The sequence below is a fragment of the Chiloscyllium punctatum genome, chromosome 13 (genome assembly GCF_047496795.1).
Source record: "Chiloscyllium punctatum isolate Juve2018m chromosome 13, sChiPun1.3, whole genome shotgun sequence".
Classification (NCBI taxonomy): domain Eukaryota; kingdom Metazoa; phylum Chordata; class Chondrichthyes; order Orectolobiformes; family Hemiscylliidae; genus Chiloscyllium; species Chiloscyllium punctatum.
Genome location: NC_092751.1, coordinates 87237607 through 87249869, shown reverse-complemented (window position 1 = coordinate 87249869; position 12263 = coordinate 87237607). Strand labels below are relative to the sequence as shown.

At 43.5% G+C, this 12263-nt stretch overlaps 1 protein-coding gene across 7 annotated transcripts in view; it reads right to left on the bottom strand.

Annotated features, from left to right (window-relative positions):
* LOC140484610 (paladin-like) overlaps positions 1-12263 on the bottom strand; it is a 252098-nt gene that overhangs the window by 18585 nt on the left and 221250 nt on the right. The gene's annotated exons all lie outside the window — the stretch shown is intronic.

The window sequence follows — 12263 nt, the reverse complement described above, 5'->3', positions numbered from 1 at the left end:
GTGCATATAATTACAAGTTGGTACACCATCCGGGAGGCCAAGTAGCAAATGCGGATGCACTGAGCCACCTCTGGGCATTGCCTGGCAAATACACCTCTGGTGGTGCCACTACTGGAACAGTCCATAATGCTTTTAATATTTCTGGAGACACTTCCAGTCACAGCTGACAATATCAGATGTTGAACACAGGAAGATCCAGTCCTGGCAAAACTGAAACAGCTGGTGGTATTGGGGGAAACCAAAAAGCTATTGCAACTAGATTTGAAAGCTTTTTGGACCAGAGAGACCAGATCAGCAGAGCATTGCATATTATTATGGGAAGCAACAATGACTGTCCCGAGCAAAGGTCATCACCAGATACTGACTGAACAGCACCAGGGTCATCCAGGAGTTTCCAAAATGAAGATGGTGGTGAGAAGTTATTCTGGGGCCAGAAGTGATACAGACACAGCCATGTTAATGAGGCAATGCCCAGAGTGCCGAACACAAGACTCTGCTAAGCCAGAGAGACAGTTTACTTCAGGGGATGAGGTTTCGTGTGGAACCATGGGAATGGCCCTGCCTGGTCGACGCAAGATTAGGTCCAGTGACGTATAAATTTTGGGACAGTACAACAGCCCTGAACAAGCACATGGACAATATGAAAGCTGCAAACGTGCAAATGGTATGGGAGCAAACAGTGTTCAGCTCCCTGACTGCCCTTCCGACTGTTCTAGAACCCATGGGATCTCCCTCTTGGTCAAGTATTAAAGATACCTCAGAATTTGAGATGGACACTGCAGACATTGCCGTCTGAACGCCTTTTCCACTTGAAGAGGAAAATGACTTTCTTCTTAGATGTTCTGAGCATAAGGATCAAGCTACCGTGTGTTACAAACTGCCTATATCAAAGGCAGAGTTGGAGGAACCTGACCTGGTGCTAAAACACCCCAGGAGAAGCTACAAAAAACAGAACCAGCCAATGTTCTTGGACTCAGAGGAGTGGGATGTGGAGATTATAACAAGGTCAACCAGTTAGACCTCATAGAATATAAGTTTCCTGATTGGGGTTGTTAATCTAGTACAATCAAGGAGCCCTGGCTGACAAGTATAAACAGGAGATTCACAGGTCTTCTCAATTTAGGAGTCTGACTCTTATGTTGGCTGGTGCTGCAGTCAGTGTGTTACTGTTGTAGTTGGTTTCTGCTCCTTTTTTTCTGGGGTGGGAACCTGGTTCCTGAACTGGCTGAATTATTTATTCAGTTTGTTAACTGACATTCCTTTTAGTGAGGACTGATTGTTAAACTCCTGATGCACATATTGTGTTTCAGGTGTAACTCAGTTCTCATTTGGGATTGTTGTTTCACTGGCTGGTTACAGCCTGTGTTACTCTTTTTACATTTTTTTGAGAAAAGAATAATGTTAATTTTATGGTAGGGCTTAGCCCTTGGACTCTAGTTTCCTTTGCTTTTTTGTATGTGTCTTCTCTTTTTATTGGTGTTTGGACTGAGCCTTTGTGGAAGACATTTCACCAGAGGAGCTGTTTCTGTGGGGAGGCCTAGCCCTGGGCCTCTGAAGATTGAACACCTGTGTGTGTGCGCTGGGAGGTGAGCACTTGCTGTATCCTGGAGTTTGGGAGAACACCTTTCCTTCAGGAGTGGAGCAAACTCCTGTGAGTTAACTGCACCTGTACAATGTACTGTTCCTGTGAGTGGGCCTGGTTTTCCAAGGCTGGGCCAGGACTCCATGGAGACTGAACACCTGTGTGCTGTGGGGTGTGCATTTGCTGCCTTCAGGAGTGGAGTCTGCCCTTGGTTGCGGACTCTGCAGTTTGGAGTGGACTCTATTTCTGACAATGCACACTGTTTACTGGAGTGGAGTCTTCCTGGAAATGGATTCTATATCTTGAAGACTGTATAGATTTGGACTGTGTACCAGAAAGGACTTTTTTTTTGTTGTTAACTAACTGTATTGTGGTGTTTCCTGGGTCTATCGCCTGCACTGTCTTGCGTGTCCCTGGGTTTGGCAGGCCTTACTGTGAGCTGGGAGGCTCATGGGTCGTCCTGAAAGCTGTCACCCCGAAAGCTGGAGGGTGGACAGGCTATCCTGTGAACCTGAAGGTTGGTAGGCTGTCCTGAATGCCGGAGGGTGGGTAGGCCACCCTGATGCCAGTTGCCCCGAGAGCCAGATGGTGGGTAGGCCGTTCTGAGCGCTGTCATCCCAAGAAGGGGTAATCGGGACAGACTGTCCTGTCAAAAGGTGTCAGAGCAGCCGAGAACCAGAAGGCGCGTAGGGGCGGGCTGAGATCTGAAAGGCTTGTGGGCTACCCTGCACGCTGTCGTCCCAGGGAAGGGGATGGGCTGTCTTAGAGGTAGCCGGAGGGTGTGCCAGGATAGCCCACTGGCCGGAGGCGCATCGGGGTGGGTGAGAGCCCAATGGTACATAGGGGCAGACCGAGAGCCAGAAGGCGGGTAGCCGGCCTCCGCGCTATCACCTGGGCAGATACCGGGGCAGGCTGCCCCAGAGGTGGTTGAAAGGTGTCAGGGCGGACCGAGAACTGGAAGGGGCATGGGGGCGGACTGAGAGCTGGAAGGTGGGTAGGGGCGGGCTGCCTTAGTGTTCGGAAGGTGGGATGGATGGGGTCCTTCTGGGTCTGTATTGTATGCACTGTTTATGTAACTGGATTAGCTTTTTTTGTACAAATGTCATTGTTGCTGTGTTTTATATGTGGAACTGGGATTTGAGGTTTGTCCTCCTCTCCCTGTAAACTGGTTGAATGGTGGGGTTTGGGGCCTGACTTTGCTGCTCCTCTCCCTTGTAACATTACTGTTGTATACAGCTGTAATGTTAACTGTTTTTTGTAAACTGTTTTGTAATTTGTTTAATAAAATATTATAAACAGGAAAGAAAAATAAACAGGAGATTGAGGCCTTCTCAATTTAGGGGACTGACTCTATGCTGGCTGGTATTACAGTCAGTATGTTACTGTTAGTTTCTGCTTTCCTTTTTTTTGGAGGAGGAGACCTGATTCCTGAACTGGCTGAATTATTTAGCCAGTTTGTTAACTGACATTCCTTTTTAGTGAGGACTGATTTCTAAACTGCCTGATGTACATAATGTGCTTCAGGTGTAACTCCAGTTCTCATTAGGGGGTTGTTTCACTGGCTGGTTTTTACTCTCCTTTGTCCTTTTCTGAAAAGTAAAATGTGGATTTTATGGTAAGGCTTGGCCCTTTGACTCTAGTTTTCTTTTTTTTTGTATGTATCCTCACTGTTTTTGGTGTTTGGACTGAGCCCTTGTGGAAGACATACATTTCAGCAGATGAGCTGTTCCTGTGGGGAGGCCTCACCCTGGGACTGGGCCTCTGAAGATTGAACATCTGTGTGTGTGCTGGGAGGTGAGCACTTGCTGTATCCTGGAGTTTGGGAGAACACCTTTCCTTCAGGAGTGGAGCAAACCCCTGTGAGTTAACTGCACCTGTACTATGTACTATTCTCCTGTGAATGGGCCTGGTTTTCCAAGGCTGGGCCAGGACTCCCTGGAAACTGAATCTGTGTGCTGTGCATTTGCTGCCTTCAGGAGTGGACTCTGCCCTTGGTTGTGGACTCTGTGGTTTTTAGCAACGGACTCGCAGTTTGGAGTGGACTTTATTTCTGACAATGCACATTGTATACTGGAGTGGACTCTGTTCTTGGAAATTTTGAAGACTCTCTATATATTTGGACTGTGGACCAGAAAGGACTTCTTTATTTTATGGTAATTAACTGTTTCGTGTTATTTGTTGGGGTTATCACTTGCACTGTCTTGCGTGTCCCTAGGTCTGGCAGGTCTTACTGTGAGTGGGAGGCTCATTGGTCGTCCTGAAAGCTGTTACCCCGAGAGCCGGAGGGTGGGTAGGCTATCCTGTGAAGCTGAAGGTTGGTAGACCACCCTGCTGTCAGTTGCCCTGAGAGCCGGATGGTGGGTAGGCCATTCTGAGCGCTGTCGTCCCAAGAAGGGGTGATCGGGATGGGCTATCCTAGAGGTGGTCGAAAGGTGTCAGAGCAGCTGAGAGCCAGAAGGCATGTAGGGGCAGGCTGAGATCCGGAGGGTTTGTGGGCTACCCTGCACGCTGTCGTCCCAGGGAAGGGGACGGGCTGTCCTAGAGGTGGCTGGAAGGTGTGCCAAGATAGCCCACTGGCGCATTGGGGTGGGTGAGAGCCCAATGGTACGTAGGGGCAGACCGAGAGCCAGAAGGCAGGTAGCTGTCCTCTCTGCTGTCACCCCGGGCAGGTACCAGGGTGGGCTGCCCTAGAGGTGGTCGGAAGGTACTGAGGATGGTTAGTGAAGCCAGAAGGTGGGTAGGATGTCCTGACCGCTGTCACCCCGGGCAGGTACTGGGGTGGGCTGCCCTAGAGGTGGTTGAAAGGTGTCAGGGCAGACAGAACTGGAAGGGGCATGGGGAGGACTGAGAGCCGGAGGGTACATAGCGGCGGGCTGTTTTTAGAGTGGCCAGAAGGTGGGAGGGACGGGTGCCTGCTGGGTCTGTATTGTATGCACTGTGTTTATGAAACTGGATTAGCTTTTCATGTACAAATGTCATTGTCGCTGTGTTTTATATGTGGAACTGGGATTTGGGGTTTGTCCTCCTCTCTCTGTAAACTGGTTGATCAGTAAGGTTCAGGGCCTGGCTTTGCTGCTACTCTCCCTTATAAAATTGCTGCTGTATACAGCTGTAAATGTAAACTGTGTTTTGTAATTTGGTTAATAAAATGTTATAAACAGGAGATTGTGGTCTTCTCAATTTAAGGGTAGGGTTTGAGGGCCTGGCTTTGCTGCTCCTTGCCCTTGTAAAGTTGCTGTTTCTTTTGTATACAGCTGTAAATGTTAACTGTTCTTTGTAAAATATTTTGTAATTGCTTAATATTTTTAAGAAAAATAAACAGGAGTGTCAGATATCCTGTTCACTCCGAGTACCTCTGCGGGAGCTGGATTGGTGGTGAAGGACTCTCTATTTTGTGTTAGGGAGGGGGCTGACCTCTGTGCTGTCTGGACAACACACTCCGTGTGTTACTGCTGCTGTTGGATTTCCTGCTAAGGGGCAGAGTTTTTTTTTGTCGTTTTTTTTTCCACCCCCCCTTGTTTCAGGTAGACTTTTGATTTCTGGCATTCTTTATTTGTTGTGATTGGTTTTGGTGGTTTTTTCTGTTTATCTCCTTTTTAATTTGAGCTATACTTAGCTGTACCGGCTGCTGCTACTGCAGCCTGGGCCTTGCCTACACCTCACTGCTGCTGCCTTGGCCCCACCTACTCTTTGGGACTGTTGCTGATTTGAAAAAAAACAGGAGTGTCAGACATCCCATTCACTGAGAGCTGACTCTGAGGACTCTGGATCAGTGTGAAGGACTCTCCATGTGTAAATAAAGGGTGAGGGGATACTGACCTCTGTATTTTATATACTACCTACATGATGTACTTAGCAGTTTTAAAACTCTCAACCATCATCTAGAAGGAGCAACAGATATGTGGGTAGACAGCACCACCTGCAAGTTCACCTTCAAGCCACCCGCCATCTTGATTTGGGTAGTAGTAGTTAGTAGGTGGTGGTGGTGGTAGTAGTATCACTGGATTAAAATCTTGGAATTCCCTCCTTGACAGCATTCTCTGTCCATCTACACCAAGGACTGCAGTTTTCAAGAAGCCAGCTTATCACCACATTCTCAGACAACTAGGGAGAGGCAATAAATGTTGCCCCATCCATATGGGGTAACATATTAACATGGATCAAAGATTGGCTGGGGGGTAGAAAACACCATTGACTTCAATCAGGGTCTGTGCTTGGGCCTCTACTTTTTACAGTTTATTTCAATGAGGAGAGTAAAGACATGGTTGCTAAGTTCACAGAGGACTCCAATGCAGTTAGAAAATATCTTGTGAAGAAGACCTAAAGTTGTAGATGGATTTGAATAGGTTGAGTAAGTGGCCAGAAATCTGGTAAATGGAGAATGACTATGGAATTTTGAAATGCAAGGGATTTAGATATTCTGCATGATTCACAAAAGGTTAGTGTGGAATCATTAAGTGTTATGAATGCTATTCTTTATTAGTAGAGGAATTAAAAGTAAAAGGATTAAATCAAAGTGCTGGAGAAACTCTAGATCTGCAGCAATGTGAATAGTGAAAATAAGTTAAATTTTTGAGTCTGAAAGAGCGCATTAATTCTGTTTCCCTCTCCACAGATGGTACTAGAACTGCGGAGTTACCAGTTACAAGAAGTACCAGCACTACTTGTCTTTGTTTCGGAGATGAAGAGAAACTCCTTCTTTTCAGATGGCTGTGCAACTTTGGAAGTCTCTGCCTTGGGAGGCAATGTAGGCATATCACTGAATATTTTTTAAAGAGATGGATAGATCCTTGCTAGGCAAGGAAATCGAGGGTTACTGGGGTGTGAGAGATGGGAATGTGGAACTTGAAACACAATCGCATCAACCTTGAACTTATTGAATAGCAGAGCAGTCACAAGGGGCCTGATGGCCTATTTCCTTGTGTTTAATATTTTTTTTCATGGCATGTGAATGTCACTGGTCAGGCCAGCATTTGTTGCCCCTATCTAAATGCCTTTGAACTGGTAATCATTTCAGAGGGCAGTTAAGAGTCAACCACACTGCTGTGGGTCTGTAGTCATATGTAAACCAGACCAGATAAGAATGGCCGAGATTCTTCCTGGAGGGACCTGGTGGGTTTTTATGTCCATCAATGATAGTTGTTAAGGTCACCATTTAATGATACTAGCATTCAATTCTATATTTATATTTATTATTTTGAATTTAAATTGAACCTCTGTCCCCAGATCATTAAGTCTGGGACTCTGCATTACCAGTGCAGTGACATTGCCACGACACTTACCAAAATGTTAAAGACAGCTGTTGAATTTTATTATCTACCTGTAGGTGGGAAAATAGACAGGGTCCTATATCTTAGGGCATCATGTCATTTGTGCTTTACCTACCATCAGTCCACTAGCCCCTTCTACTATTTTACAAACAGCTGGATGGCATCAGGTGGAACATACACCTAGGAACCAACTGAGGCCCTTAAATGTCTATCCTTCCACCACTCCAACCATTGTGGGTGGCTGGAGAGGCTTGCTCTCAATGAGGAGCCTGGCTGGCCAGTGATCATGATAGAGGTGAGTATTGGGGCTCAAGAGAGGGGGACAAAACAATGATAGAAATACCCACAGAAAATGTATTTATTGGAGGAAGCATTGACTTGCCATGTCAGATTATGCCTGGCCCAAGAGTACGACATCATTCACTTCTTCCATTTAGAGTCATAGAGATGTACAGCATGGAAATAGACACTTCGATCCAACCCATCCGTCCCAACTGCCAGCACCTAGCCCATATCCCTCCAAACCCTCCTATTCATATACCCATCCAAATTCCTCTTAAATGTTGCAACATTTATCAGCCTCCCCCACACCCTCTGGCAACTCATTCCATAAACGCACCACCCTCAGAGTGAAAAAGTTGCCCCTTAGGTCTCTCTTATATCTTCCCCTCTCACCCTAAACCTATGCCTTCTAGTTCTGGACTCCCCGGCCCCAGGGAGAAGACTGTCTGTCTATTTATCCTATCCATGCCCCTCATAATTTTGTAAACCTCTAAGGTCACCCCCTCAGCCTCCGACGCTCCAGGAAAAACAGCCCCAGGCTGTTCAGCTTCTCTCAATAGCTCAAATCCTCCAACCCTGGCAACATCCTTGTAAATCTTTTCTGAACCCTTTCAAGTTTTACAACATCTTTCCAATAGGAAGGATCCAGAATTGCACCCAGTATTCCAACAGTGGCCTACCAATGTCCTGTACAGCCGCAACATAACCTCCCAACTCCTGTACTCGATACTCTGACCAATAAAGGAAAGCATACCAAACACTGCCTTCACTATCCTATCCACCTGCGACTCTACTTTCAAGGAGCTATGAACCTGCATTCCAAGGTCTCTTTGTTTAGCAACACTCCCTAGGACCTTACCATTAAATGTGTAAGTCCTGCTAAGATTTGCTTTCCCAAAATGCTGCACCTCACATTATCTGAATTAAACTCCATCTGCCACTTCTCAGCCCATTACTCTGTCTGGTCCGGATCCTGTTGTAATTTGAAGTAACCCTCTTCGCTGTTCACTACACAACCAATTTTCGTTATATCTGCAAGCTTACTAACTGTACCTCTTATGCTCACATCCAAATCATTTATGTAAATGACAAAAAGTACAGGACCCAGCACCATTCCTTGTGGCACTCCACTGGTCACAGGCCTCCAGTCTGAAAAACAACCCTCCAATACCACCCTGTCTTCTACCTTTCAGCCAGTTCTGTAACCAAACGACTAGTTATCCCTGTATTCCATGAGATCTAACCTTGCTAAACAGTCTCCCATGGGGAACCTTGTCGAACGCCTTACTGAAGTCCATATAGATCACATCTACTGTTCTGCCCTCATCACTCCTCTTTGTTACTTACTCAAAAAACTCAATCAAGTTTGAGACATGATTTCCCACGCACAAAGCCATCTTGACTATCCCTTATCAGTCCTTACCTTTCCAAATACACATATATCCTGTCCCTCAGGATTCCCACCACCAACATCAGGCTCACTGGTCTATAGTTTCCTGGCTTGTCTTTACCTCCCTTCTTAAACAGTGGCACCATGTTAGCCAACCCCAGTCTTCTGGTACCTCATCTGTGACTATCGATGATACAAATATCTCAGCAAGAGGCTCAGCAATCACTTCTCTAACTTCCCACAGAGTTCTAGGGTACACCTGATCAGGTCCTGGGGATTTATCTGCCTTTATGCATTTCAAGACATCCAGCACTTCCTCCTCTGTAATATGGACATTTTGCAAGGTGTCACCATCTATTTCCCTACAGTCTATATCTTCCATAACCTTTTCCATAGTAAATACTGATGCAAAATACTCATTTCGTATCTCCCCCATTTTCTGTGGCTCCACACAAATGCTGCCTTGTTGATCTTTGAGGGGCCCTATTTTCTCTCTAGTTACCTGTTCGTCCTTAACACATTTATAAAAACTCTTTAGATTCTCCTTAATTCTATTTGCCAAGGCTATCTCGTGACCCCTTTTTTGCCTCCTGATTTCCCTCTTTAGTATACTCCTACTGCCTTTATACTCTTCGAAGGATTCACTTGATCTATCCTGTCTATACCTTACATATGCTTGCTTCCTTTTAGCCAAACCCTCAATTTTTTTTTGTCATCCAGCATTCCCTATACCTACCAGCCTTTCCTTGCACCCTGACAGGAATATACTTTCTCTGGATTTTCGTTATCTAATTTCTGAAGGCTTCCCAGTTTCCAGCCGCTTCATAGGTACTACTGAAATTATTGATATTCTAAACACCAAAAGTACTGAATTTCCTTAAAGATTCATTCTCATGCCAGAGGATAAAAGGTTCCTTGTGTGGGGCAGCATTAGAATTTCCTGCATCCCTGACACCCAAGTATTCTGGTATTCTATGTTCGTATCCAGTGAATGGTTAGCTTGCACTAATAACCTCATATTTTGAAAACTACTGAAATATTTCTATTATAACTCTTCCTGGTTACTATAATGTTTGCAAAAAGGATGATTTATTTTGAAACGTAACTTTACCTCCTCAGTGAGGTCAATACTTGAATACAAACATTTATTTAAAATAGGCAGTGAAGACGTGCTCTCAATTTCCAAATCTAAATTCTAAATTTCATTTTGCTTCTATTGTAGAAGTGCCTTTTTCCATCTCAATCTTTCTAAATGCATCTTTCAAAACATATCCTTGTGTTAGGAAAGCCAGCAAAGATCGCACAAATAAGAAGTCTTCATTATTGCCAATTTCTATTAGATGGTGGTTAGGTCACCTTGAATCATTTTCCTGTCTCTCAAGAAAACACACAGATAGGAAAGCATCAAACTGCAAATTGGGATAAAAATCTCATAGTTCAAGTTGGGCAGCATAAATATTTTTTCAGCTCTATACTTTTGAGGCTGCCAGCCTTAAACTATTTTTATTTTCTTGATGGTTCTCAAAGATCCTTTGTAATTTCTGGTATTGAGGGGGGAAAATGCATCCTCAGTATGATTACTGAGACATACAAGGGACATATAAAATAGTTTCACTGTGCTCTGATCAGTTACCTTGAGTAACACAAATGTATAGGATGTTTGTATTTCCTTGCATTCTGATTTTTTTTAATGGTATTTTAGGAGGTGACTCTCTTAGAGAGAGTGAAATAGTGACAAAGCATTAGACTAGTTATTAAGAGATATGGCCCAACACTCTGGAGACACTGCTTCCAATCCCACCATTGCAGCTGGTGCAAGTTAAGATGAATTTACCTTACACTGAATACAACAGATACTTTGTTACAGAGACTGATACAATGCAGTGGAGTACAAAATTGATATTAGCTTCCATTCATAACTCTCAAATTTAAAATACTTAAAACCAATAATTTGATTATTCTTTCAGTGAAGCTGTCTCAAAGCCAATCTAGTCATAGAACCCTGCGTTTTTCCCTGTTTTCTTTTCCAATCACTAGTTAATTTCACAGTTTGAAAAAGCAATCCATGTGTAAAGCCGATGCTGAAATGATTTTATCAGACTGGGTAACCTTCTGGGGGGGAATGTAAAGTGAAAACGTGCCACTATTGCCATGGAACATGCCAAGTCACGATGCATTTAGCAAAGTGGTGTAACAGAAACATGCCAGACCCATAACACAGCAGTCAAAAGATTTAAAACCATTCTGTTGTTCAGAGGTGTAAACAAGTACAATGGATTCTATGGTGGAGGAATGGGAAAATAGGACTGAGATCTTAAAAGATCATTGTTTGTTATATACTTAAATTCTCCTTCATACTTAGATATGTAGGAATGTCAAGTCTTGTGAGAATTTGGGAAGATATCTTACATAGTTCATTTTTTTAACCTTTCACCATTTATTGGAATGAATGGGAATATAAAATAACATTTAGAACTGTGGATATTGAAAGTCTAAATCCATGTGAATAAATAGGAACATCTACCTTGGATTATAGTATCTAAAAATATCAAAGATAATTTATTAGGATTTTGTATGGAGTACTGCAAATATCATTACAATCATATTGTACTTTGGAATTGTTCCTTTGTTAAATAGGATGGACTGGCTAAATGATTGAAATTAAGATCAGAGCAATATAATCCTGAAGTATCTGGTTTTGTAAAATGTAAGTTAAAACAATAGAAATTAGTAACAAAAAGCTACTGAGAATAATGTGAATAACATACATCAAGCAGAATCTCCCCCTCCTTGGTGTGATGTGTACAATGACGAGAAAGTTAGGAAAATATGGCAAGAATGAGAAAAATCAGAATCTTGACAACAAGAAAAATGTTTCTGATTTTTCCCCTTAAGCTTCAAAACCTGGCAATTATGCAGTGACTACCTATTCCTGTGCACTTGCATTTCATTATTGGCCCAATTCACCTCATTCCTACATCACTTACAAATTTCTTCTCCTAAAAATATGAATGCTGCAATTCCCAACATGTAAATTAGAGTGAATTCCTGGCAGTTGCTGCTAGCCAAATGCTAGTTGCAACCATCATGCTATGGCTCCTTTAACATTGGTGTGCATGGAGCCTGCAGGGATAACCTCTCTGACCCTTTATCTACATAAGTTGGCAGCAGCAAAATACCAACTTTACCACAACAGCATGCCTGTTCTCAAACTAACTCTCTCACTGAAAGGATAATCAAATTATTAGTTATGAAAGTAGGATGCTAATATATCAGTGTAACTTCAACCTTTGAACACTTCATTTTGGAGTTCAGTTACATCTATGACTTGCATGTTTCTGCCAGCTAGCTTTGTTTGCAAACACACACATATCTAATGTATCCACACAGAATATACATGGTCTTTTAGCTTGCTTCTTTGGTACTCATTCATTTTGTGTTCACTTGGAGGTTATCAGTCTCTTTGGCTTGCATTGCTTTTTAAGATCAGAGGTAGAGATTTGTCAATACCAAAATCAAGCGAGTGCATATATGGCTGCATAGCACCAGACAATATCAACATTATGCCTGCAACAACTTACACAGCAAACACACAAATGCTTCAGGCAAATGGCCAAGCCTGAAGTCAAAGTGGAGTAGTCCTTCATTCTGAGGATACTGTCACAATCAGTCAAAGCACTGATCAGATTCCAGTCCGGTGATTGGTTGCAGTTACTCAGACACTCAGCTAGACCAGAAT